Here is a 26897-nt window from a genome sequence, read left to right on the forward strand (position 1 = left end):
GTCTGGGGGAAAGTCAGCTAACAGCCAAGGGGAGGGGACATGGGAAAAGAAGCCCAGGCTGTGAACCTGAGGAAGGACTTTGGGGCACAGAGGATGTTGTTTAATCTGATGTTTGTCCTTCTTGTTCACCTGTAGTTAACACTGCAACTGGAACAAATACTCTCTTAAAGCCTATATCATTATAAAGCAAATAACAGCTAGAGAAGCCTTTACGAAGCCTTTCTGTTGACTCACAAGTATACATCAGATTCACTGGGACAAATCCCATGTAAAAGATATGAAACAATGGTTAAAATAATGTTCTGCTACTTCTGCCATTTTTACCGGCAACCAAATGCCAGCTGGGAAACCCCCTGTGATTGTATTATTTCAGAAGCACTGACTGTAATGCCTTTTTCACCTCAGTTTTACAGTCAGCATTTCTGCTGACATCAGTGAAGCAGTCTCCCAATTATGTCAGTGTAAGTGGATGGAGAAACATTTCTGCCACTAACAACCATCTACGCTTAGATTATTTTCCCTACTTTGCCTAGAAATGGCTAATCAAGACTTTTACAATCACAATTCATTCCACACTCCCTGGTGAGCTATGTAATTCATCCAGTCGAAGACAGTATCACAAAACATAGCTAACACATGAAATCACAACATGAATTTTGTATAGTGAATTACAACTATTCACAAAAGGCTGTTAGTGAACAATCTGCAGACCAATTTCATTATTCATGGCAGAAATTTATAAGCAATTCTGAATAACAAATAAATCTGAGAATTTTGTGAACCATCCAGAACCAATTCAGGAGCTGGGAAGGGAAGCAATATTTGTGGAATAAATTATTTACTGTGAAATTGGTTGGTTGGTTCTTTCCAGCACACCCTTGGGGACTACTGGCCTGATACTTAAAAATCAACTAATGCATATTCCAGAAAGGGAACAACAATGTTTATTCAACTGTACCAGTGAAAAAATGCAAAGTGACAGAGGTAAACCAATTCTTTGCTCAGAATATGCCTACCAGTACAGAGATGAGTTCTGAGGAAAGGTATTAGTATTTTCTCTTTTATTTGTCTCCTAGCTGTCCTTCGGGATGATTTATGTTTTCTTATGTCCACAGCAAAATCCAGGTAGCTTTGAAGAGAATGTGTGGCTTCTGGTTTTTGTCATAGCTATAAATTCCCACACTCTTTTCCCCCCTATCCTGAGAGCCTGCATGAAGGCACTCAACAGTGGAAGCTTCTGGTAGGTGAGCTAAAAAGGGCATAAAGCGGTGGAGTCATGCACAGTGTCTCTTCATATTTCTGGCTGTCAACCTGTCCTCAGTATTGACTGTGTTGCATGAATGTGGTGCAAAGGTAGTTTCAGGATACGTGTACAGGTTGGTGATCTGTCCTGGTTATCTGCCAAATGAGTAAATGCAGAATGCCATACTAAAGCATGAGTTCATTGGGTACTACTGCTCATTTCTGTCTGTAGAGCTCCAAAACTTGAGCTGTATGGTCCTCTTAGCATGGACATGGTAGTCTATCAACAGGACTAGAGTCTGGTCTGCAAAGAGTACTTGAATCCATACTGCCCTTGTAGTGTTAATGCACCCTGATGGCTGCAAACAGGATTTGGATTCAAGTTTAAAGGTGAGCTTTGGGTTCACAGATAAATCTGCATGGAAAGTGTCTTACTTATCCAGCCAAACTAATACACAAAACTGAGAACATCCCCTTGTTTAGTGGCAAGGACGCTCATTACCATTTGCCTTGAGCAGCAGTCACTTGGGAAAAATTGCTGTGTTATTTGATAAGCCTTTCTAAAAGAACTTATGCATGGTTCTATTATTATAAATCAGAAAGGCCTCCCTGCCATAGCTACACTATTGGGCCAAAGAACAGAAAAATATTATGTTGCAATGTATTTTGATCAAACAATTCCAGCTCTGAAAGGGGTGCAGCGGGTGGTTTTAGTCTTAGATTTTTATTGAGCAGCCAGATCCCCTTTGTACCCTTGATTCATCTTTGTTACGTGATTCGTCCTAATTGCATTCGTTAGTATTGTTGCAGATACTGTACAAAATGTGCAAAGAAAGCTGGCTGAGGAGCTGGGATGGCTGGCATCCTTAATGCAGGAAGACTAGAGCCTCTTTTCTCTTGGTGTCAGAAGACGGAATCCTGGTGCTATTTTCATGCTGCTTTTCATTATACAAGTTTCCTCTGCCCACCAACGAGGAAAGCATTAGCAACAATTAGATAATTTGGATTAGTTGCACTTAGGGTTTTGGATCCACCCTACATTTCACCACCCCAAGAACCGCACAGTGCAAGGGCATGGTATGAATAATGAGGATGTTTCCCATTAAGGAAAGTGCTTTCCATTGTCATTGCAGCCACTCCCCTATTGTCTTCGTGTCCACCAGGCATTTTGCAAAATTCTTTTCTTAAGACCAGTTTTGCATTAATGCGATTACCATAAAACCACCCATTCTTGCACCAGCTTTCTGGGAGGAAGCTTCTGCTGTAGGATTTCCAATTTTTCAAGGGTCTGATATACTGCTGACCCTGTTTGAACACCTTTCTTTGGAAATAAGCTGAGACTACAGGTGGATGAAAAGAAACCCAAACCCAAAGCAGGTAATTTCTCATGCTTTGGCATTTTCCTTTACAAACCAGTTTTTTAAATATCCATAAATTATTTCACAGGCTTTTTACATTAAAGCTGAGCTACAACCTGGCAATTTCTCCTACACAGCCAGTATTTCATCAGAGAGGTCTCAGTCAAAACATCTCTCCTTCCTTGTGTGTGGACATCAAATTGTGCCTCTGCTCCTTGTGTTCACTTGGTGTCCTGGGTTTAGCAGCAGCAGTCATTTTTTCTCCTTCTTGGTAGCTGGTGCAGTGCTGTGTTTTGACTTTCGGGCTCGGAACAAAGCTGATAAAAATGATGTTTCTCCTTCACAGGTTGACCACCCGAGAAGGAGAAAGAATATGTGTAATTGCTAAGCATTTCTATTATATACCTCCCAAAGTATAAAGGTGGTGACCATACTGGGAACATAAACCAGATAATTTTCATGATCAATAATTCTATTGTGTTACAAGTCATCATCATAAAGTACACTGAGACAAGAACTTTAGCCCAAGCCCCACACTTGAAAAACACTAATACAGCAAATACCAGATCTAAGTAAATTACAACATTCTGAAGCTGTGAGATCAAGAGGAACAACTTTGAGAGCCAATAAATCAGCATTGTGATGAGTGACTATTAATCCGGTCAGATCTGTTGTTATCTCAGCCCCTTCGTGCCCCACGTTGGGCGCCAAAAAGAACTGTCGTGGTTTAACCCACAGCCAGACAGCTTGTTACCCACTCCCCCCCCCTTCTTGCCCTCCCCCTACTCCTGGGGGAACGGAGAGGAGAATCAAAAAGAAATGCAACTCCCACGGCTTGAGATAAGAACAGTTTAGTAACTAAGGTACAATACGAATCACCCTTACCATGGTGGAAGCAACCACCGGATGGCTGGAAACGTACGCTGTGCCCCATGGGTCGGCCGGGTCGGACTGGCGGTTCGGCGCGTGGTATTGTACTCCTTTCCTTTGCTGTTTTCTCTTATCATTGTTGTCGTTGGTGGTAGCAGTGGTGATTCGTATTGTACGCGTTTTCAGGGTTCGGGATCCCTAATCTACCTACTCCTTGTTTTAATTATATGAGATCCAGTTAAAAGAGTTTCCATATACTATATCTGATATAACAGTGAGAAATACTATATGACTCACACTGTAGGATAGGTCAGAGAGATGGACTTTGAGCAAAGGGTTTATTGTCCCCATTTGATAGATGAGAAGTGGAGTCACTGAATGAAAAGGTGACATGATCAGGGTAGAGATTTAGCTGAGCTCTGAACAGTATTAAACTAAGCATCATTTTATAACTCTCTTTAAAACACTATAAGGCAACTAGGAGAAAAACTAGAGGAAGAAACAACAACACATAGATGCTGCGGGATAAATCTTACCCTTGTTTGCTTCATTCTCTCTCTTCCCCCGTGGATTTCAAACAGCACTCAGGAGCAAGCTTCTGTTATTAGGCAAAACTCTGATACTTCAGAAGGCAGTTTCCCCCCTTTCTGTGAGAAATGAAGGAATATGATAGTAGGAACCTAATTATGAGCGCTCTCAAAAAAACCTGGACTAGCTGATTTGCACTTAGCCCCTTTGATGGAAAGCACTGAACAGTATACTTGAGCTGTAATTATTATTATCAGTCGTTCTTTACAGTGACAACAAATAATTATTTTTAAAAAGCATGAAAACAGAATTAACCCTTTCCTAAGGCATTGTCCTATAAAGTGGCACAGTCTGTTGTTGCAGTTACTTAGAATACCAGTTGCAGAGCTGCTGATTTGGATTGTTTTTTTTCTCCCCTTAAAATACCCTAGACTGAACTAAGAGTGCAGTTTTCAAGAGTGACTGGTGATTTGGAATTCCATAGCTCCAGTAAGTCAGAGTCCAGGTTTCAAAAGGATGTTGCTCAAGTGTTTGGGGTTTGTTAAGCAATCAGGTGTTTTTCAGATACTTCAGAAATGGGTACCAATTTCTGATGAGACTCTTGGCTTCAAAGTAAAATGATTCACTGAAATGTTAACAGAAATGTATCTCAGGCATTACCAATGCCATGTCTTAGATTCACCCAGTCTCACGTTAAGTAAGAGCTATGGTGGTGGCATCAGGAGCATGGTCACTTTAGGCTTTCTGTAGGGCCAGGGATTCAGCAGTGCTATACCGCCAGCCCAGGACTGCAGTTGCCTCCTCTGTACACCATGAGCCTCAGTCTCACCCTGACTTACAGTGTCCACTCATACTGTCTTGTTTTCCCTCAACCCTGAAAGGTCACTGTACCCCAATGGATGGAGCCTGGGCAGATGCTTTTCACTCTCCTGAAATATTGATCCATCAGGAGCTCAATGCAAACACAGAAGAGTGGAAGGAAAAGGCCAGATGTAGGAGACCAGAGGACACTCACCTCTGGTACGCAAACTCATTTCTGTAGGCAGCGAGAGTGGAGCATGAATGTTAAAGCATGGTCTAGGACACTGTGGTTTAATATTCGGCTTGCTTTGTACATCTGTTCATGTTTTAAAACAGTCACAGATTTAGCTGGATGGTAGGGGGGGCTGTAGCGCCTCTTTTGGGACTTCTCAGTACTGCCTTCACCTCTAACTCATCCCCTTCATGGCTGGGGCTCCCAGCAGCCCTGTTACCCTATGGCTGGTGAAGTGTATTGCATCCCTCTTAACTCAGAGTCAGCCATACCAGTATTTCTTTAGAAGCAAAAACAAAGATACAGGATCAGAAGCATGTATTTTTTTCAGCCTGAAAGATCTTACAACCTTTAAAACAAGAGAAAATCTACCAACGCAACTGAGCGTGGAATAACCAAGTGCCTCTTTTCCACCCCTCCAGCTAGACAGCTAGGAAGATGGGAACCCTGGGTCCCCTTATCTTCCTCAATCCCTCCTGAAAGAGCATTGCAGCCTGGCAATATCTCTGCATGACATCTGTGGCTGTGTGTTGGCATGAAGCTTCACCCTTAATAATGCACTGGGAATGTGGGGATACCATGGCCAAAACCTCCCAAGTGGGGATGAGGCACAGCAGCCAGGGGAAAGACTACAACAGTCAGTAAGCACACGATTTTTAACCAGTTCAATATGCAGCCAGTGTCTGTAGGAAATCTGTTTGCAGTCATTCCTTATTAAAGACAAATGACAAGCTGTTTTCCAGGCATAAACCTCTGCCTTTCTTCTCTAGAGTGCTAAGACAATTATTTGTGGCATTATATTTTTTTTTCTCACGCTTTCCTTCCTTATCTCAAAGGCTCTCCCACACACATGGAAACTCCTTATTTCCAACACATTTACAGTGCCAGGAGTTAATAAATAGAGTGTTGCACTATTCAATAAACAACAAGCTCAAACGTGGGGAGGAGAGTTCAGTAGTGCTTTGATTCAAACCAAAGTGAAAGAAGAAAAGGCAGGGAAATTTGCAGTTTCAAAGCAGACCCATCTGTTGTTAGCTTGCCATGTTTCCCTGGGTGTTGTTATGACAAAAGTGCAGTGATTATCCATGGAGTTTCCTAGGCCCCGCATAAAGTGCAAGGTGCTGGGAAGAGAGTGCTAGAGGTGACACATTTAGCAGGAGCAGCAGATGAGCAAGAAAGAACAAATCACAAAAAAGCATTTAACTTTCTGAAGTGATTGCTCTTAGGCTGGCTTTAAATACTTCTAAGAAGTAGCAGATTTCTTGCCCCATTGGTAAGTGCCTAAATTAGATGTGTCAACAGTCACTGTCTCTGATACAGATTTTGAACACTTGGATCAGTGAATTCAACTTCCATTGGATGCTCCTGGAGGATCCTCACATTGATTGGGAAATTCTGCTTGTTCACTATGCTCTATTCAAGTTTTTTGTTAAAATCTGCACATCCAGAAAGCTAAATGCCAAAAAAGACATAGATGCTCCCTTTCAGTCCCCAAAAACCATGGCAGGCAGAGGGTTCATAGCCATCTCCTGTTGCATTTCAGAGAAAAGGAGGTTAAGAGATGGGTGGTGTTATGCCAGGGCTGATCAGCTGGGTCTTAGCTGTACCAAGGCATTAGCATGCTGGCTCAGGAGGTGGGCAGAACAACCATTACAGTTCTGGTTTTCACAGCCTTTATATCTCTGTCAGTCTTTATAGCAGCTCTGACCCTCCTAAGGGGGTTGCTTTTAAAGTCCATGATTCCTAGAGAAATGAGCTCGAAATCTGCATAAACCATCATACACCAGCCTCTTGACAACTCAGTAGAGATCTCCTATGGCCAGCTCTGGTAGTCCCCTTTCAGTCATGACAGTGATGATGGCATTGATGGAAACTCCCTCTCACAACAACAGTATGCAGATGAGTGTTCTTCAGTGCTTTGTGCTTCAGTCTTCCCATTGTTTGTTTTTTTTTTTCCATGGAACAGTTATCTAGACCACAGTAAAGGTGTCCCTGGTGCCATACCAGGGAATGGGTTACTGCCAGTAACCAAGAGCTTTGTGACAAGGAGTGCAGGACACCAGGGAAGGTGTTAGAAGAATGCTACAACAATGGCACTTCTGGCGCCTCTGAGATAAACTATTCACAGCTACCAAGCAAAGGGCAGATTCTGGTCTTTCCATCTACAGGGAGCAAAAGAGGTCACCAAAGCTCCTGTTAAAGGTACTGAAACAGTTAAAAGCAAATCTCTACCGCCCAAATTGCAGTATTGACACTAACCTGAGATGCACTAACAATTGTATAATTAGACAGAATGAGAGCTTTGCCCAGGAACAAACACTTGTTTACTTAAAGCCAGTTCTCCAGACCTTCATGGTGGGTGCTTAAGAGGCTTTTGTTGGAGCTGAATAGAGCCATCAGGACCTGTCCCTAAGAGAAACAATCTAGGTAATCACACCTGGCTCTGCAGAGTAAATTTGAGACTGAAATGAGGCATGATTGCATGAGAAATGGGCAGATAGACTTTTGATAGGAGGTATTCTTTTTCTTTTGTTTTAAATTTAGGAACAGCACATCATCTCAATTGGATTATTCTTATGTCCTAAGAAGCTTGTATACATAATCACGGTGCAACCATGACTGATTCGTTCTACCTCCAGCTATATCTTCTTAGTCTTGGGTTTTCTGGGTTTGGTAATCATTCCCTTTGTTTTACTTTACTTGCCATCAAATGGTGCTCTGGAGACTATTTCGTAACCACTAGTGATTTCTCAGTGTGCAGAGGGGTGATGTATGCATAGGGAGACACACACAACAATGAGCAAACACTGAGCTTCTGCAAATCAGTGCATAATGGAAGACCAGCAGTGTGTATTTTAGTCTCTAACAAAAATGTCTAGGACAAACGAGTTCTGGGGGAGTACTTGCAATATTCTAACTCCATAGAGAGATAACCTTTCTTAGGCATGGCAGTGTTTCTGTTACTTTTTTTAAGAGCTAAAACCAGCACATGGACCTCTGAGGGGTAAAAGGCTTGAGGGGTGCAAGAGGGGCAGGACTGACGTGAGCTCACCTTCCAGGTACCAATGGATGATATCCACCTTCAAGACTTGGCTAAAAGGGAAGTGAACACATACCCCAGGGCTTGCTGAAGAATGAGTGCTCCTGTAGACATTTCAGACAGTCTGCTAAAAGCAGACAGCAGCCATTTCTTGCCTTCAGTCTCCCTGCTCTTCATACATCCACACCTACCCACGCAGGGAGGAGAATGTAAATCAAAAACTGAAGTGGTACAACAGGAACAGGTCTGTATCTGCAGGGCTAGTGTGTTTTTTCTGAACAGTGCTATATACAGGGCCTGAGATTAAGGACAGTAATTGCATCATTCACTTTCTGCCTTCTTATCTCTACATGTTCATTTAAACATAGAGACAGTGTGCATACACAGGAAGACAAAAGCTTTTAACCTGTAATATCCTGACAGTGAGAATTATCAACAGTGCTCAGAAAAAAAGATATAGAAATGCTTCACCTGACAACCCAGTCATGAGCTGTGAAAGCAACTCTCAAATGACAGGATGAATAATCAAGTAAAATAAAGCAGACGGATGGAGGAATAGGCACACAGATAAGTAGATAAATGAGGGTCTGTATTTCCAGATGCAGTTAGGCAATTAACTCTCAAAGAAATCAAAAGGAGTAATTCAAGTTAATAGCTTGGAAGATCTAGATTTTTTATCAATATGAAGAACTATAGTGAGATTTGGCATGAATTCCTCACCTTATTAAAGATAATAATGTCCAGAGGTCCCTTCTGGGACCATTGTTTCGTTCATCATTCTGAAACGCATATCTCAGTACATTCCTGGCATTATAGGCTTTTCCAAAATTGATTGGCATTGACCATCTGGGCCAGATTTTCAAAGGAATTTTGTCTCCTTTGAGACAGGGAGCAGATTGCATGTCACAGTGCTCCTGGAGGGTATTGAGATGGTTTGAAGCTCTGACCACAACTGACACAAGAGAAGCAGCTGGTTGCCGAGCACTTACAAATGTGATTCTAAGTCCTTGCAAAAACCTGGATCAGGCATTTAGGGGTGCATGCAATCAACAGTATCTTTGGATTCGGGGATTTTTTTTATGATCACTGCTGTTACCACAAAGAAATAACTTTGTTGTGTTCTGTTTTTGACATTGGTGCCTGTATGCCTACCTCTCTGTGTGTCCAGTGAACAGCCTATTCTCTCATTAGGGTGCAAGGGGCTTTTCTTGCAAGATCACCCTCAACTCTCACTTCTCATCTTCATCCCAGTGAAAAGTAGTAGAGCTAGTTGCAAGAAAAACCTTTGAACCAAGTGATTTTATCCATTTACAATTCAGGGAACCGACAGGTATCTTAGATGAAGACCTAACCGTAAGTAAGTTGAATTGTTTCTTTCTTCAAATTACTGGTTTACAGAGAATGGAGAAAAATTACATCTAGAGAGAAAGTGGGAGAAGGTTATTAGGGGTAGGAGAGAGAAAGGAAGGCAAGCTAGGCACAGAATGGGCCAGCTATTTTTCCTCTTTTCTTTCGAACATTCCTGCCAATACGCTAGCTGTGCCATCTGGCATCCGTGATAAATTTGACTATGTGTAATTGCAAGCTGCAGAGCATTTTAGAGAGGCTGAAAATTTCTCTGTCTAGGTTCTTATGTAGCCATTATCACTGTAATCGTTGAACACAGGAAAGCAAAATTCTCTTTTTTCATACTCTCCTGGAATGAAAAGCTCTTCAGTCACTTACTGTCTTTTTCACTTCAGTTTGTTTCATTTGAACCACAAAGCAAGGTGATGTTGGTTCCTTCCCCATCCTCAATGAATATTTAATGTAATTTTTAAACTATAATTTTAGAGAGACAGAGAACATAAAATTAATCTATTTCTAAACAAATTTTCCACCATAGATTTGTAAATGAGGCAAAAATTTTAAACTTTGCATTTACATTGCAACTTTTCTCCCTTTCTTTTGCTTCATGTTTTCTTTACACATTTCATTTTGAGCAATGAACCTCCATCAGTCAGTTTAACTCTTCTGTTTAACTGTTTAAGCTACTTTCTGCTTTTCATCTATTATTTTTGCATTTCTGGAGTATGAGACTTTCTTTCATCAGTAAAGCAAAGCAGAAGCAGAGAACAAGTATTCGAAGGAGGCCTTGCCAAATCCTTTTCCGTATGTGTGGTTGCTGCTATTTTTTACTTCCTAGAATTTACATTTACCCAGACAAAAAAAAATAAAGACTTTATTAATGATTAGGTTAGGTGAAGGAGGCAGATGGGATGCCATTTAGGGATTCCTGCACCCTAGAGAATAGCTGAACCCTACAGAGCTCTTGCATGCTTTACAGCTACCTGGGGGGATGCTCTAATTTACACTGTTTGGCCATGACCCCTATTGGATCATCCACCAGCTCTGTGCTCTTAGAGCACACTGGGCTCAGGTCATGTGCCTCTCCATCCCAGCACACCTCTCTGCACCAGAGTTAAGTGGATAGTGGTGAACATATTAGTTCTGCACCACCTGCTATTCTCTGCTATGCCAGAAAAATTATCACTGAACTGGCTCTGGATGCCTTCCAGGTCTTGTGGGCAAAAGGGCAGTACACCAGGGAGACTGTGGCATCCCAGGACGCAGCACACAGACAAACCACAGCATGCTGCTTTATGAACAACCAGAAAGCTTTTGCACTGCTCCACTGACCCTGTTCCCTTTGCAGTTCCCTCCCCAAATTACAGGAGCACGGGGGTGGGGATGCTTCTGTGTCACATAGTTCATTTGCTTCTTTCTATACATAGAACAAAATGAACTGTGATCTCAGTCCTGTGAGTGTATTTGCTGATGTGTTCCTGCTGGCCTCACATGTGTGGACTCCTGGGCTGGAGTGGAAACAGAAAATTCAGCCTGAACATGGGGATTTTTCATGAGTGAAATAAAGAGCGTGTGAGGCAGAAGCTGTGTGTAGACTGTCTAAAGTAACAATAGGAGAAAGGACAAGTAAATGTATGTAGTGCAAATAATAGGATACCCAGAGAGGAGGGATGCATCAGCAGCAGGTCTATAACTGCCTGGTTGTTACTATGCCAGAAATGTTCCTGCACCAGCAGATCACAACCAGCCTCTCAACTCTGCCAAGTGCTTGCCTGGTTGCTCATTAGCTTATTTCAGTGAAAGGAGCTGAGTTACTTTAAATAGTAGATCACTGCTAGCTTAAATTGTTTGATTGAAGGTCAGTCTGGAGTGACCACACAAGAAGCTCAGCCACAGCCAAAGGGCAGTGAGAACCAGGTGGCAGATGGTGGAACACTTTCCAGCCTTCACAGTTGGTGACAGAAGACAACCTGTGTCCACAGTGTCAGTCCCAACTGCTCAGAGAGGTGGTTCATATCCAGGGCTTCATTTATTCCAATCCTTCCTTTAATATTTTAATGGTCAACCCTTATCTGCTTTCTCAGTGTTAATATGCAGAGAAACAAACAGCAAACATCTTGCTATGAAATTGTGTGCTGAAGAGAAAAAAACCTGAGAAGGAGGGAGGGCTATGTTTTCCAGGGAAGCAAAGACTGTGTTGTGAGCTCAGGAAAAGGTAAAGGAGCAACGAAGCCAAATCAGGTGCACCAAGCAGCATGGAGTAAATTAAGTAGCAGCTTTGCACATGCACACACCTCTTTGGATTTTGATCCTGGTGCTGCAAGGGACTGTACAGGACAGCACAGTTGGGTAGCAAGAAAGCAGCTGCTGTGTCAACTCTGAGCACTCTTCCAAATATCTAAAGAAAAAGGTGTGATAATTGTCTGGAGATGACCACAGACTAATGTGTGAAGTCCACAGCTGTACCTGGCTGCTCACGCAAAGGCCCATGGACACTAAGCATTGCAGGAAGCACTTGGGTTCTTAGCTGCATCTGTGAAGGCGTATGTTTTAAGTGCGGGATGTGTAGCTCCTGTTCCTGAAGTCTCTTAGCAAACCCTTAGCCTTGGGGAGCACACTCAGAAATCATCACACAACCTCTGTGGGGAAAAATTCAGTATCTAGTTCAAACAATGTCACTGTCTCCCTGCTGATAAAACAGACACAGAAGTCAGGACTGGTTTAACAACCTCCTTTCTCAGAAGTTCCCAACCATCAAATTTCAAGGGTTGCTCCTTTGATCTCGGGAGCACTAGAAAGATGTTTTTCTTTCTTCTTTCCTTTTCCTTTTTCATTTTAATTTCACTAGCATGCCGTGGCACAGTACCTAACCCTGTGTAGCTCAGAAGACTTCTGCTACTCTGGTTTGCTTTTGTTTCTAGCTAGTCTCTAATTATTCTGGTCTTGCAGAGGAAGGAAGGGAAAAGTAGGATGGAAATGTTGCAGCTTAAGCATCTCGCTAAGTGAAAATGAGAAAGCTAAGAGGAAAAAAGAAATTGGTACAGTTTGTAATTGTTTTTGTTCTTCAATCACTCAGGAAATAAATTGCAGTAGGAAAAAAACCCAACAATAAAGTGCCTTTGAACATCCAAAGCAGAAAAGAACCAATAAAGGCACTGCATTTCTTTGAAAATCAGCACCTTTTCCTCAGCACATTTCCACTCCTTCTCATTAGTTCCTATAACTCTTGTAACGCTAATTCATTAGGCTCTTCCAGGATTATTTCCCTCCAAACAGCTGCTGAGAAAATAGAAATAATCTCCTGTTGCTGATTGAGCCCATGATTGCGACTGCCAACAATACGTCTCCTGCCGGTGCCGTGGGGAGGTGCCAGGTCTCAGCCCCGGGTGGCTGTTTGATGTTGAGGAGAACAGAGGGAATGAGGGCAGGAAACCTGATTTGGGCTGAGTTTTATGGCTTGCGTTTATTTCATATGTAATTGGCAGCCGTGATTTAAGGGGGAATCTGTCTTCACTGGAAGCAAAGAACAATGGTTTCTCAGGGGTGAGGTTTAAAAAGATCCTAGGCAGTTGGGGGGGGGGGGGGCGGGTTCCTCTCTTTTTTCTCCTTTCACCAGCATCTCCCAGCTGCAAAAACTGTGGGTATCATTTTGGTACCTGGGAGATGGTTATTTCCCAGTGGCTATTTCTCAGTTCCTCTGTGTCCCTCTTGGGAAGCTTTGGTCTCAGGTATGCAGCTCATTTGCAGTTAAGGTGAGGTTATCTGGTGGTTTGCATTTACCTTCAGTTAATGCAAATCAGGAGAAGAGAGAAGATTAAAAATGCCGTCTTTATAGTTTTTTTCTTTCTCCTCTTTCCAAAAACATGAAAGTAAAATCAAAAAGCCTTTTCCACTGGACTATGTTGTTCAAAGCCATGTCCAACCTGGCCTTGAAAACTGCTAGGGATGGGGCATCCATAGCTACAGTGGGCAACCTGTGCCAGGCCTCACCACCCTCACAGGGAAGAACTTCTGCCTAACATCTAATATAATCTGTTCTCTTCCTGTGTGCTCACACGTTTTCCATTGCATATGCTGGCTCCTCCACCACAGAGACTGCATGCAGCAGTCCAGAAACTACCCGGTGTTGCACAGGGCTGGGTAACACGGGTGGCTTAGCATGAGGGAGTACAGTCCTTATTCTCAGGAGAGCTGGAAAACATTTCTACGCAACCATCTTTCACTTTTCTAACCCATCTTCTTGCCTTCTTCATGATGAGTTCATCCGAATCCAAGCAATATGTAGGGATCTTGTGGCTCTGTAAATGCCAAAAGCTTTTTATTCCACATTTGCCAGCCCTTCACAGGTTTTCTGGTACATCAGTGCATTTTGCAAAGCTGTTTCCAGCTCTTTTCTGGCTGTTGCAGAACACAAGACAAATTATCAAGGATTCAAAATAGCACAAAAGGTGTCACTTGATAGTCATTAGTCAGCCAGATATTTCATTATGATGCCACATATCTTCTACTATTTAAGGAAGCAGAAACATACACATTCATATTTGCAAGCTTTTTCAGACACATACCAAATAACCCAATGACCAGAGGATCCAAGCACTTGACTACCTTCCTTCCTTCCACCCCACTGTCCGTTTATCCCCTGCCTCCTCAAAAAGATAAAAATAACCCAACATATGAGCTGCAATTTGATGCGAGGTTTCCAGCAGCTATGGGGATGTGCAGAAGGAAGGCAGCCAGGTAGCCTAGCAACAGGGTGCAGCTATTTGAGCCTGGTCCAGACAAAAAGCAGAGGAGGGCTGATTTTCCTGGGGATGACAGCAATAGCAGGATGGGGGAGAGTTCTCCCTTCATGCCCAAAAAGCAGGTGGTGTCCAGGGTTGTGCTAGCATTTACATCTCTACGCTGCTGCTGGTTGTTCTGTGGGGCAGAAGGGCTTGCAGGTTATCTGCCTGAATCTTGGGAGTGCTAATAATGTACCACTTGCATGAGTGGGATGGAAAGCAAGACCTGAAAGATGTTAGGACTGGGGAGGAGAGAGTTACACCTTCAGAAAAATGCCTGTGTCATCAGAGCATCTTATAATGGTGCCTATATGCTCTGTGTTACCAGGGCAATTTGTTTCTAATTACCTCCCTCACACACAGAGCAAAAATTCACATGATGACTACAGGGAATTGTCTGCAATTTATGGTTTTAGCCTGCATCCTTGCAACCCGTGGGGCTTTTGCTGGAAGCTTCAGCGGTGCTTCGTCAAGCCCTGGCATCACATCCTGACAGGGCTGCCCTTTCAAACTGACTGCATGGCAACTCTTCAATGTCCCTTAAATCACACCTGGCCCTTTTAAATGATGGGCCCTTCAAGCCTGCAGCAAAGGCAGCATTGCCTACCACCTCAGCCTGGGCAACAGGTGAGGGCTGGAGCCTTTCCAGTGACTCTGGCTGGTGACTCTTTCCCGCTTCATCTCACCAGGTTTCAGTTCTGCCGCTTGTGAAGGAGAACAATGATACTTCCCTTCATGAGGCATTCTGTGAGCTAGACACGGCTCCTATAAAACACCTATAAAAATGCAAAGCATGACTATGATTTATTTAACAGCTTTTCCACCCTAGTCCTCAGCCTCTTCATTACCAAGATTGACAACTCTTCTGAATGCAGAAGCAGACAACATGTGGGTTTCCTGAAATGAGCCCGAGCTCCCCCTTGCAGGGAGAATGCAGGTTGGCTCTGAGGCAACAGGAAAGGGGGACTCTGCTGGGAAGGAGTTTTGGCACATTACTAAAGGGATGCCCTGGTTCAAATGAGGTACCTTTGTCCCAGGTTATAATTCTGTATGCAGGAGGGCAGCAGCTGGAATTATCAGACATGCTGGCACAGCTCATTCCTTGTTACTGCAAGGCACAGCCTAGCACAAACCACAACCCAAATCTGCTGCAAGAGGGAGGGACATGGACAGAGAGGCACCACTAGAGCAGGACAAACCTTGACATGGCAGTGGATTTCAAACCAAGGAAAGGGGTCTCTTTTCTAGACAGATTGGTCAATTTATCATTTTCACTGTCAATTAAAATAGCCTGCTGAGGGGAAGACTTTGCTGTCAGGATCAATAAGGGACCTTCTTTTCTTTCCATCCTTACTGTGACTAGTTGTACTCTCATCTAAATGCAAATCTATTACTAGCCTACAAATAAAAGTCTCAAATAAAAGGGGCAAGAGAAGTCCATGGTCAATATACAGGTGACTGCTTCCCTAAAGCCAATGCTATTAACAATGCCCCACATCAGCCAGTGTGCTTTGGAACTGAATCCTGCTGAACAGGATGAGAGGTATTTTAAATGATCTATACACTCCTCAGCAGGGACTTCCTTGCATTGATCTGTAAAGATGGGCATTTCATTTCCATAATTTGTCTCCAGTAGGTTTCTCTCTGAGTTCTCTAGATGTATTTGCAGTCGGCACTCATCTGTATTTCAAAATGCTTTTCAACCCAGACAGGAGAATTTTTAAAAGGCTTATATATGTGTGTATGTGTGTTTTGTGACAGGCTTTATCTGAAATCTTTCAATGCAGGCTATTATTTTAAAGTTAAGCATCTGGATAAATACCTTTTCTTCACTTTATTGCTAATATAGAAGACCAGGCTCACATGGACACATGACATTCCCTAGGACATAAGCAGGGGATACTGCTGTGTGATATGTTGTCCTTCCATTCCTACCAGATCCCAGCACTCATCTTCGCATCTCCTTTCTTTCCTTCTTCCCCAACGTCTCCTCTCTGCTACTACTGAACAAAACTGATGCAATTCTCCACACAAATAGTCACTCCTGTAGCCTTGAGAGCAGCACTGACTGAAAAAACAAACTCACCTCTTCTGACCTGTAGAATGGCTTCACATATTTCATAAGAAAAGCCCAAAAAGCAGTGAAGCAGGCAACTCTGCAGTCTGTTTCACCCTGATTTAACATCAGATTTTAGGTCTGAAATGTCATCAAGTTAAGCATATAATGACAGAGCGAGGTCCCATGGCAGCAAAGCATTTAAGCATGCACTTTAAGCATATGAGTAATCTTACTGGCTGTATATGGAAATAAAATTTCAGAAAGAAACATGATCATGATATCCATGAGAAAGTACCAGCCAAAAATGCTAGCATTACTGAGTTAGTAGCCCAAAATATTAGCATGTAAACAAATCAGGAAATTGCATACATAAAGCATTGCCTTAAGCCTTTATAGGGGAAATTATTCAAGTACAGATGAAACTGCAGCAACTACATGAGCACCTTGCTCCTGCCAATGAGTCTGAAAGAGCTAAAACCCCAGGTGTTTTACCTTTTATTTGTTATACCAACATCAATACAGATGCCCAAAGTGATGTCCTCTACACATCCCTTGCTGGCCATTCCCTTCTGCTGCAGCACATCCTGAAGTCTTAAGTAAAACTGCAGCTTCATTCCCAGGGGACAGAGACTGAAATGCAATTTCAGTAGTTTGTCTTTTCCATATTTGTTGCTTCAGCAGTCTGTCTGTCAAGTCTCTGCAAGGCTGGTTCTGCAGTTTGGTTAAGGAAGATTTGGAGGCTCTCTGCCTCATCCCCCTCCCGAAAAGGGGCCCAGAGTTGCCTGATGAATCTCATCTTTCTATACCAGGAGTGTCACCTGAAGTGGGGAAAAACCCCCACTGATTTCTTCATCACAGCCCCTTCTCTGACTCGCTGAAGAGCTGCCCTGTGTTTCAACACTGCCACACCTACAGCATCACCAAGCCCCATGGAGGACCCTGCTCTTATCCTTATCTCACCCACAACCAACACCAATGCACAGGGAGTTAATCTGGGGGGTTTTAACGTTCCCCCTCCATCATGCTAGATTTGCTCTCTGGCTTTGTTTTCTAAGCCCTTGTTTAGCAGCATCGCTTCTCTATCCTTTAGTCACTTGCTTGATAAAGCCGCCTCAAGCCCCATCATACGCTCAGTTCTCTGACACACAGATTAACCAACAGCTACAAATAAAGGCACCAGCTTTGCTTTTCTGGAAGGGATTAGTGTGATTCCAGAAGAATGTCAAATCCATGAGCCGGTCCCTTTGTTGTGCTTCACTTCATACACATGTGTTTTTGTAGAGCCTTATAAAAAAGAAATGAAAAAAGGGGGTTGGAGGGGAAGAGACAGATTGCTTTGCTGTTGCCTGGCATTATCTCTCCTCGACTTTATCAGGGGTGGAGAGGATGCAGCAGTGTCAAAGCAACTGGATTCTCTGGATGGTACAGCCATTCACTATGCTGAGAGTCAGATGTTAATAATTATTTAGCAGTTGAGTGTGCAGAGGAGGGGGGAAATTGAATTTACATGCATCACTACAGTGGCCTTTAAAAGTCTTAGCATGAAAAATGCATGACTGCCCATGCATTATTTATTTGGAAATGAACAGAATTTCCTAAATATCAGACTTGCAGGTCAAGACTGACAAATTTGCCAGAATTAAGCATCGCCTCTGTCAGCCCAATAGCAGATATGAAGGAGAATGGTGCTTCAACATGTAAAGCATTGCTGCTTTGTTGCATAAATCTGGCTTTAGAAGGACGTGCGATGTTTACCCCGACCAGCACTCCCTTGCCAGCCTGTGTTTAGCAGAAGAGAGTCATGTTGTTCCATTCATCATGGATTCAGACTGGGTTCAGTCCCTCTTTCCACAATGAAAAGCCTTTTAATGCTAAGTATCTGTGGCAGAATCTAGTTGGTTTGATCCACGAAGCACCATTTGTTCCAGGTTTTCTTGTGTTTATTCTGTCATCAGGAAGGCAGCTTGAATACAACCTTGAGGCTTTCAGTTGACAAATGTTTCTCAAATTCTCTCCATCTCTCTCTTTTTGCCTTTCCAATTGTAATTCTTGTTTGAAAATAATTTTGTGCAGTCTCTAGTCCAGCTGTCTCCAGAATACCAATGAAGTACCTCTGAGGCAGCAACTCCATTTTCACTAGCTGGCCTCATCCAGTGTTAGTATGCATACTTACTTCCCTCTCTATATGCACAGGCATTCATTCATTGCTCCCAGCATGCCAGTACTCCTACAGACCAAACTTCTAAGTCATTGCTGCCTGACAGTGCATCCCAGTGGCCATGGAAGGTGGGATAGCTCTGTGTACAGAGCACCCAGCTCCAAACTCCAGCCCAGGATTACCAAACCTTGTTAGCTAATGAATGGGGAAACATCTGGTCACTCTGTGGGCTCTCATTCTGGAAAGATAAATCAGAAATGTTTGGAGTTCTTTCTCTGCCATGACTAGAAAGCCATGAAGAGAGGCACACATAATTCTATTGTGCAGCTTAGCATTTTATTAGAAAGAAGCACGTTTAACTTGTGGGAAGGTCTCTTTACAGTGTCAGTTGTTAACCCATTTCCCTTTGAACTCTGCTGGGGACACTTCTGACTTAGAAGGGATGAGCTATAGGGTTTGAAGTCTAATAAATACCTGCCTATTATTTAGTGATGGGAGGAACAGATCTGCAATCACTGTATTTTCCTTGCATATATTGAGTTTTGAAAGAAGTGCCTCTCTGTTCCTGCTGCTCCAGGGAGTGTGTCCCAGTGGGATACTGTTGAACAGGGCAGAGAGACCCAAACCATGCCAGCAGGACCTAACAGAGACAAATGGCCTGGGGACATGAGGAGGGAGAGGGATATGAAAGGGGATGAGCTTGAATGGAAATCATTGCAATTTCCATGGCAAGAGCCAAGCAGGGAAGAGAAGCAAAAAAAAGCAGCTGGAGTGTGAAATGGAGACAAAGTGATTTGGGGAAAGGAGAGGTTACGAAGTGCAGGCTGGAAGAGTGTAGCCATTCTTTCTTTGGCTCACTCCCATCACATGTGGGGACATAGGGCTTGGGGGATAGATATGTCACAGGAAGGAACAGCAAACGCCTTGTGTCCTACCACTCTGCCTCTCTGCCCCCTTCTTTGTGCAGGGGGTTTCATTTCATGAACTCTAGTTCTCCACTCGGGAAATAAAAATAAGGTTGTACGACACAGGCGCAACCCCTGCCACGTGCCAAGCTTGGTACACTGTTACTCCTCTATAAGGTCAGAAAGATTTTCCTCACCACACTCACCCTCAGAAGTGACATAAGTGCATAATACACATCCTACAAGTACAGAAGCATCTCAGGAGCAATCTACTCTGGAGCTTGCTGGAAAATTGCTGTTTGCTGTAATGGTACCCATGGGAGCACTGCTCTCTAATATTTGTTTAAAGCAGACTGGTAAAAGTAAAGTAATGCCCTTACTTTCTGAATGAAGGCTGTTCCCCACAACATTGGGCAAAATTGAATTGCTGGAAAAAATAACAACTAATTCCCCTGCTCTAGAGTGAGGGATCCTAATCCAATCAAAACATAAAGATAGAGGAGTGAAGCTTATATAGGACGCAAATGATGTCTACAGTTGTTGTTGGGTATGATGCTTATAGCAAGGTTGATTGTCTGAACCTGAGCTGGGGTTTGGCTTGTTTTGTTGTCTGGTTAGGATTTTGTTTGTTTGTTTTTAAAACAGATGTATAATCTTATGAGAACCTCTGAAGAGAGAGAAAGCATCTGCAGTGGCAGCAGCCAAAGCCAAGATGAGCAGAAGCACTCTCAAGCTCTAAATGCCTTTAGGAAGCATTCCAGTGGGAAAGCGCTGCCAAGGTAATATCACTTGACATGCACGAACTTCTATAATGAAGCCAGTGGGAGAAAGAGGAATATAGGACTGCCTGAGAGAAGCTAAAGGTGCTGAGTGTCTGCCTGCCTCGTGTATATAGTGTTAGTGGACGGGGTCATGGGAGGGGCGTAGCTCCACCATTCACACCTCCGAGCAGAGGGTCAGGGAAGCCTAAGCAGCCTTTACTGCCCTTCAGCCACCTCCCAGTATCAAGCAAATAACCATCCCCCATGCCTAAGATACCTCCTTTTACTCTGAGGCTGCTGCTTTTCCATGCCCATTCCTCTGCTTCATAACAGTCAGTTTGATGAAAGTGACATAGCTCATACATAGAAGCATTTTTTTTCTTTTCCATTGAATTTGCTCAGTATCAACTCTCCTTCTGTACAGCTGCACACTTAGACAGTCTCACTGAAGCCTCAGCATGTCTGCCCTCACTCATACAAAGTGGTGTCTTTTTATACAAGGTCCCTCAGTAGCAGTCTAGCCCTTCTCTCCCTTAATAACGGCTGCAAAACTCAGCCCTGGAAATCGCCCATGCAAGGTAATAACCATGTGTGAATCTTAGCATTAATGTTTGTGAAGTGCTTTGAGATCCCAGCAGGGAAATTGCATTTCAGTGAAATATAAAGCTACACAGATCCCTACAACCTTGCAAGCAATCTCCAAGTGATCTGAGAGGCATTTTGTTCTTCCCCAGCCTCTTAGCTTATCTGTGCAAACTATGGTTGACTCGGTACAAGATCATCTTCAGTTCAGTTGTAAGGAATATCTTCATACCACTTCCAGGCAGGAAGAGAGGGCAGATAATAGAATATAATGCAGAATCTTTTGTTGCTCAAGTCATATTTATCATTAATTCAGCTGCCATTTACAGATGCAAAGAGAGAACTAAAGTGACTGTCCTTAAAAGATATATTGCTGGAAATAATTCTGGGCATTGTTGTTCCTATTGCACACTGTTGTGTTCATTGTTATCAGAGTGGCTCTGTGAAATTGCCATGGATGTACGAGGCTATTTTCATAATTCACTTTTGACACACACTCTGGACTGCTGCTTTTACAGTGGACTTTTGCTGCTTGCATTTAATCATTTGAGTTGTATATTGCTTTCTCTGCATTCTTATCACAGCAAGCAATCATCCCAGAACAGGAATATATCTCTCCTGAATTTGGTACTTCTGCACACTCCAGGCAGGTGTGGATTCATGAATTCTCGACGTGCCTTGATTTATCCTTATGGACTGCAACCGTTTCAGAAGCGTTCAGTGTTGCACACAGAGCTTACCCTGGTTTCTTTCAGAGCTGTGTTTTATTAGGTTATAGTGAATCACAAAATCCTGAAAACCAGCTTTTGGGGGAAAGATTACTTACAGCACTTTGTAATTTCTGTAACAAGTTCCATATGAACATCTCTAAATGTACATTAACAAATGAGGTTTGTGGCACTCTTTGGAGCTGTTTAAATATTATCATTCTCATTTTACGGGTAAGGAATTTAAATAATGAGGGGGAGAGGTGACATATCTAAGGTTGTGCTGTAAGTACATGGGAGAAGATAGAATAACATGAAATCAAATATAGCTCTGACTTACTAAACCTCAGTTCATTAATTTGAACTACAAATGATGCATCCTTCTTATCCAGAGGGCTGTACACTAATGTGCCACCACTGGGGCTTTTTTCTGAGCATCAAAAGGGCTATGAGCCATGTTGAACTTGGTTGGAGTTCTACGTCTTGACTTCTGAGTGGCTAGAAACACAGAAAAGAGTTTTCTTTATTTGAAAGTGTCATTTCTAATGTAAAAAAAAAAAAAAAAAAAAAAGGAAAGAAAAAAAAAAAAGCCCTTAGTCATTCCAAAAGTGTTTCTTTCATCCATTTCAAGAATGGATGTGTCTCTGCTGCCCTGGAGATCTCTGGCAATGGAAAGCTGGGGCTACCTGCACACATGGCCTTTTGAACTCTGCATAGCTGAACACTTGTTTACGTCCCTGCAACCAGAGTGAATTAGCTGACTTGAATTTCAGAGCTATTCTTTTCGTGTCCACCTCTTCCTAACCTTTAATTATGCCTTCATGCTCACTCTCACAGGCCCTGTAATTGACCACAAATTTAGTTGTGTGGCCCAAATCAAAGGCAAAAGCACATAACTACATTAAGTTCAATTATCTTGTGCTACAGTTCCCCTGCAAAGTGAGCTGCTTCTGGTAGACATTATTATTAGACAGGCAGTTATTCAGTGCTGAAGTTACTTTAGTTGTGCTTTTTCCTCAAAATAACACTAACGGGTCATCAGCATCACAGAGGATTGCAGCGTTGGAGACAATAAGGCAGCCAAATCTCATTGCATGCCTGTGATCAGGGTTTGAAATTCATTAAAAAGAAGTAGTTGATGGTGGACTATGGTTTTATCTACTTTACAGCCAGTTCTTTTGGATGGTCTAACATCTGAGCCTATCAAAGTTTTGCAATATTAATTAAGTCATCTAATGCCATGTTGAATTAATATGCATTTCACAAGTGAAAATGGAGCCCTCAAAATTCAGTTGCTCTAAAGGAAGTCTGAGCATTAGTGGCAAAGGATCATAAAAGTAGAGAGGGCAAAAGACTGTAAGAACATTGAGTCATTCTTCTTTTGATGGAGGATAATTCTTAAAGAAGAATAGGCTAATACGCAGTAGAGGTTTTAAAATCCCATTTAAAAAAAACAACAAAAGTCTTAGGGATATTTTTGCATGGTTCTATCTAGGAAATCAGTCTGTACCCTTGTTTTATATCTAAAAAAGCGCCATAGAAATAAAACATCTATATAAACATGGGGAACTGTGTCAGGTAGAATAATCAGGTAACTTCTTGTTATGTGAAAGATGAATTCTACCTTCCAAATAGCAGTAGAGATTTCAGCAGCTAGCAGGGGATTTCTGAATTGCACGGAGTTTTCACAGCTGAGTTTCCCAAGGAACAGCCAAACTGACATAGGCCCTTGTATTGAACAGAAACAATCAAGCAAACCAAAACACCCAGAGCTGATGTTTTTCATTCCCAGTAAGCCACATTAAGCAAAGAAGTTGTACATGCACTTGGCTCTGGGTGAGTGAATGGTACATACTGGAGCCAGGAGAGGGATGGTGATCCCAGCCAAATTGGGATCAATTACCGTTTTGCACCTATTACAGACATTCTTCATCTCTGCTGTCTTTTCAGATAGGTAGCTGTTGCTGGGAGTCAAAGATACTTCTGCTGTTTGTTAAAAGCTATTGCGGTGTGTGGCCAAGCAGTGCTTTTTGTATATCAGCTAGAAGCACCTGCAAGGTACAGCTGTATTTCCCATTGCACACCATTTTGCTGTGCTGTGAAGTATCACTCAGATTTATTTTTTTAATAAACATCACACGCATGGAAAAAAACGCACATGGAAAATGTTGCTGGTTTCATTTACAGTCTAATGCAGTGACTTTAAAGGGAGAGATAAGGAAATTGTATCACTATGTCAAAACTGAATTTGGTAATGGAATCAGAAAATAATCGCAGCTTAAGAGAGAAATGCTTCAAATTCCAAGAATAAAGGGCACCTTATTATGAGCTGAAGGTCTATGAATAATCCATTATCTGGAATCTGCAGAGGATTCAATAGGAAAGACATTCTTGTATTTCCTTTATACTTGCTGGAATTCAATTTCATTTTGTATTCTTCTTTAACTTTAAAATATTGATGTTTACATCACTACTACACCAAGGTGCCAAAACCTGTAATGGGAAGACATTGGACTGCAGCTAACATGAAAATTAGGAGAAAAACAAGTTCTCCTTTAGGAGATTTATGGCTCCCAGTGGTTTTGTGATGTGAGGTGGCTTGTACTGCTTGAGAAAGAATCTTGTTTTTACAGCTCAGGATGTGAATCAGTTTTCGATTTTAGACCTTGACAAAAACAGTCTTGCACTTTCTTTTCAATTTCCTTACAGTCAATGTTTTTGGTCAGGATAGTCCCTGAATCTGCAGTGCTAGGAAGTGTCGTCTGTCTGTCAGAACTTGAGTAATTAAATTGTGTGATACATATCAAACCTCCCAACCTGCCAGCTGCTGCCAGGAGGCTCAGCCACGCCACAGGCAGGATACATCCCCACATTACTGAAGTTCACCCCAGACACAACACAGTAGTCTGAGCATGACCTCAAGCTCCTGACTTTCCAAGGGACCATGTTGCAGGGGACTAAGCCCAGCAAAAAGGAGGCAGCCCCCAAGGACCTAGAGTCAGCAGGTACAACCAGCACCCAGGTCAACATTTCCTAACCCTGAACCTGAGCAACTGTGGGAGTAGAGCATATCAGTTCACCTCATCTTGATTTAAAGCCAGGATTTCCAGACTCTTGGTCAATTCTTCCAATAGTAAAGTGGTATTGCTGTTAAAAAAGAAATAAAAAATTTAAATAATTTTATTTCTAATTTAACCTTTTCTGAATTCAACTTCCAGCAATTTAATACCTTTGTCTTTTAGAATAAAGAACCCTTTTGTATTAAATGTTCTTCCTATGTAGGTACCCACAAACTGTGATTAAATTGTTTCTTAATCTTCTTTCAATAAGCTTAACCATAGTATATTTGAATCTCCCAAAAAGGGCCACCTATCAATAACTGATTTTCCAAAGAATCTTAAAGCCACAAGAACAAAGTGTCCCAGTTCTTCCCTCCTCTGTTTTTCTTCTGGTCTCTATTAAAACCAAAATATGTGGCAAGCAAAACTGTCTTTTGCATGTGTAGTTGAAGCTCCTTTCCAAGGCAGGCTGATGATAATGACAAATCAAAATACTAAAAGTCCTCCAAGGTGCCAGGAGTTCTTGGCACTGAATTCAAAATGAATCCGAATAATGAAAGCAATTTAATACATTCTGAGATATGTCGATAGGAGATATCCTCCAAGATATCTTCGGAGAGCTATTAAATGCTACCTGGTTATCTATTATCACTTTCACAAATTATAATTGCTTTTCCCTCTTTATGGCTGTTTTAGGAGATTGCTATTCCTCTTCCACAGTAGCAGGCGAGCTCTTTGCCATGTGCTCCCCCTCCTCACTGCCAGCCAGTGATGCCTGTGGGCCAGCAGAGAGGAAGAAGCATCTTCCCCAACAAGAGGAATCCACTGGAGACATTCCCACGCTGCCGGTGTCCTCTGGCTGCTCACCCCGTACCCCCAGCACCTGCCCACCTCTTCCTGGAATTCCATGGACCAGGGACCATTCACCTGCCTGCATTGTCAGAGAGGGGTCAACACTTTCTGGCAAATGCAAGGGCCAGGAATAGAGCTGGAATTACTGTGTTATTTCAAGCTTTGTAATCTGATGGGAGCTAATGTCTGTTATTTTACGTTCAGTTTCTTCCTATGAAGAGTCAAGGACTAGGAGGTGCTTTCTTCTTTTCCCTGGTGAGATCTTCGCAAAACTCTCTCTTTTCCTGTTCACACTGCAAGCAACACCAAACCATCAAACGCTAGGTGTTCCTGCCTCTGTGTAATCATAGGTTAAATGCACAATGTGATCTAAGGGGATGTAAACAGATGTCCCTCCCAGTGCAGCTAGTTTCTATTCCCAAGGCAGCTACAAAGCTCAGCATATTACAGTTTCCAAAATCATCTAAAACTTGTCATTTTACTGATGCCTCAGAAATAGGGGTATCTACCCAGGAGCCTGCTCACCTGTACCACTGATAATCAATCCCACATTGCATTGCTTAAGCAGCTTGCAGAATAAACACTACAAGAAAGTCCCCAGCCCAGCTGGGAATCTCGGATGAATACAGCTGGTGCAGACATCTCCAAGCAGAAGACTTCTTCATTTTATTTTTTTTTTTGTGTTATTTTTCTTAATTTTAAAACAAGTGCAGTACAAGTGATGTATCAAACAGGAAGTTTGGGACGTCCCTCCACAGTTGCCTTGTGCAGTCGTTGGCGGTACTGTGAAACACTACCAGCGACAAATGAGAAACGCAGAAAATGAGCAATGGTGAGCTAAAGCCTGACTGTCAACTTTGCTTTGTCATTTCTTCCACTGCCTTTGTCAGTCATTTTGCCAAGGTGTCAAAAGCTACAGCATTAATGTGTATGTGGAGTTACACCCCATCTTACGTGTGTATGTCTGATTTGAACACATTCGCTGAGAATCTGCTTCCCTGTGAATCCCTTCACATACATCCTCCTGCTTAAGCTATGGACAGGATCAGAAATAGTATCTCTGTGACAGCTTTGAACAGATGGAAAATACTGTTGTCGGTGTCTCAATTATTAAGCTTCTGTATATTCCCACAAATTGTTGCCGTGCTCAAAAGAGCAAAATATATGTACTAAGCCTTTTGCCTAGACCTCCAGGAGCTGCTGGGTTTTGAGTTCTTAGTTCTGCAGAGCATTACTTAGAGAGGCCAATCCTGTAATAATTGGTATTTTCTCTTTGACATCTTTACTGCTTCCTAAATCTCTGACATAAATACATTCCCAAACAAATGTCTCTTGCTTTTCCACTACCATTTTTAAGTACTGCCAGAAGGCATGCTGCAGGTTATTTCCAAAATAAAACATTAATTGCACATAGAAGTTTTCAATGGAAAAGCCTTGATGGGAGAAAAGGCACTTTGGCTGCCAGTGGGAGTCCATGGAACTGCAAGTCTCTGGGCCTTGTGACTGTGAAGCCTCAGGTGGTTTTGAGGGGAGAGACTTCACAGTTGTGTGCATACACACACAGAGCAGAGAACATAATCCCATAATCTGATTATGACTGGTGCTTAGCTGCCAA

General features: G+C 42.5%; 1 long non-coding RNA gene across 1 annotated transcript in view; it reads left to right on the top strand.

The window, feature by feature from the left end:
* The window catches only part of LOC133215931 (uncharacterized), a 169644-nt gene extending 143722 nt beyond the window's left edge, over positions 1-25922 (top strand). Inside the window, exon 3 of the long non-coding RNA XR_009726517.1 lies at positions 25127-25922. This is a non-coding gene — a long non-coding RNA (uncharacterized LOC133215931). The remainder of the gene's footprint in view (positions 1-25126) is intronic.
* The last annotated feature ends 975 nt before the right edge of the window (positions 25923-26897 follow it).

This window comes from Neopsephotus bourkii, unplaced genomic scaffold (genome assembly GCF_033783945.1).
Source record: "Neopsephotus bourkii isolate Nb327-2 ecotype Australia unplaced genomic scaffold, CSIRO-AGI_Nbou_v1 NB_1016, whole genome shotgun sequence".
Taxonomy (NCBI): domain Eukaryota; kingdom Metazoa; phylum Chordata; class Aves; order Psittaciformes; family Psittacidae; genus Neopsephotus; species Neopsephotus bourkii.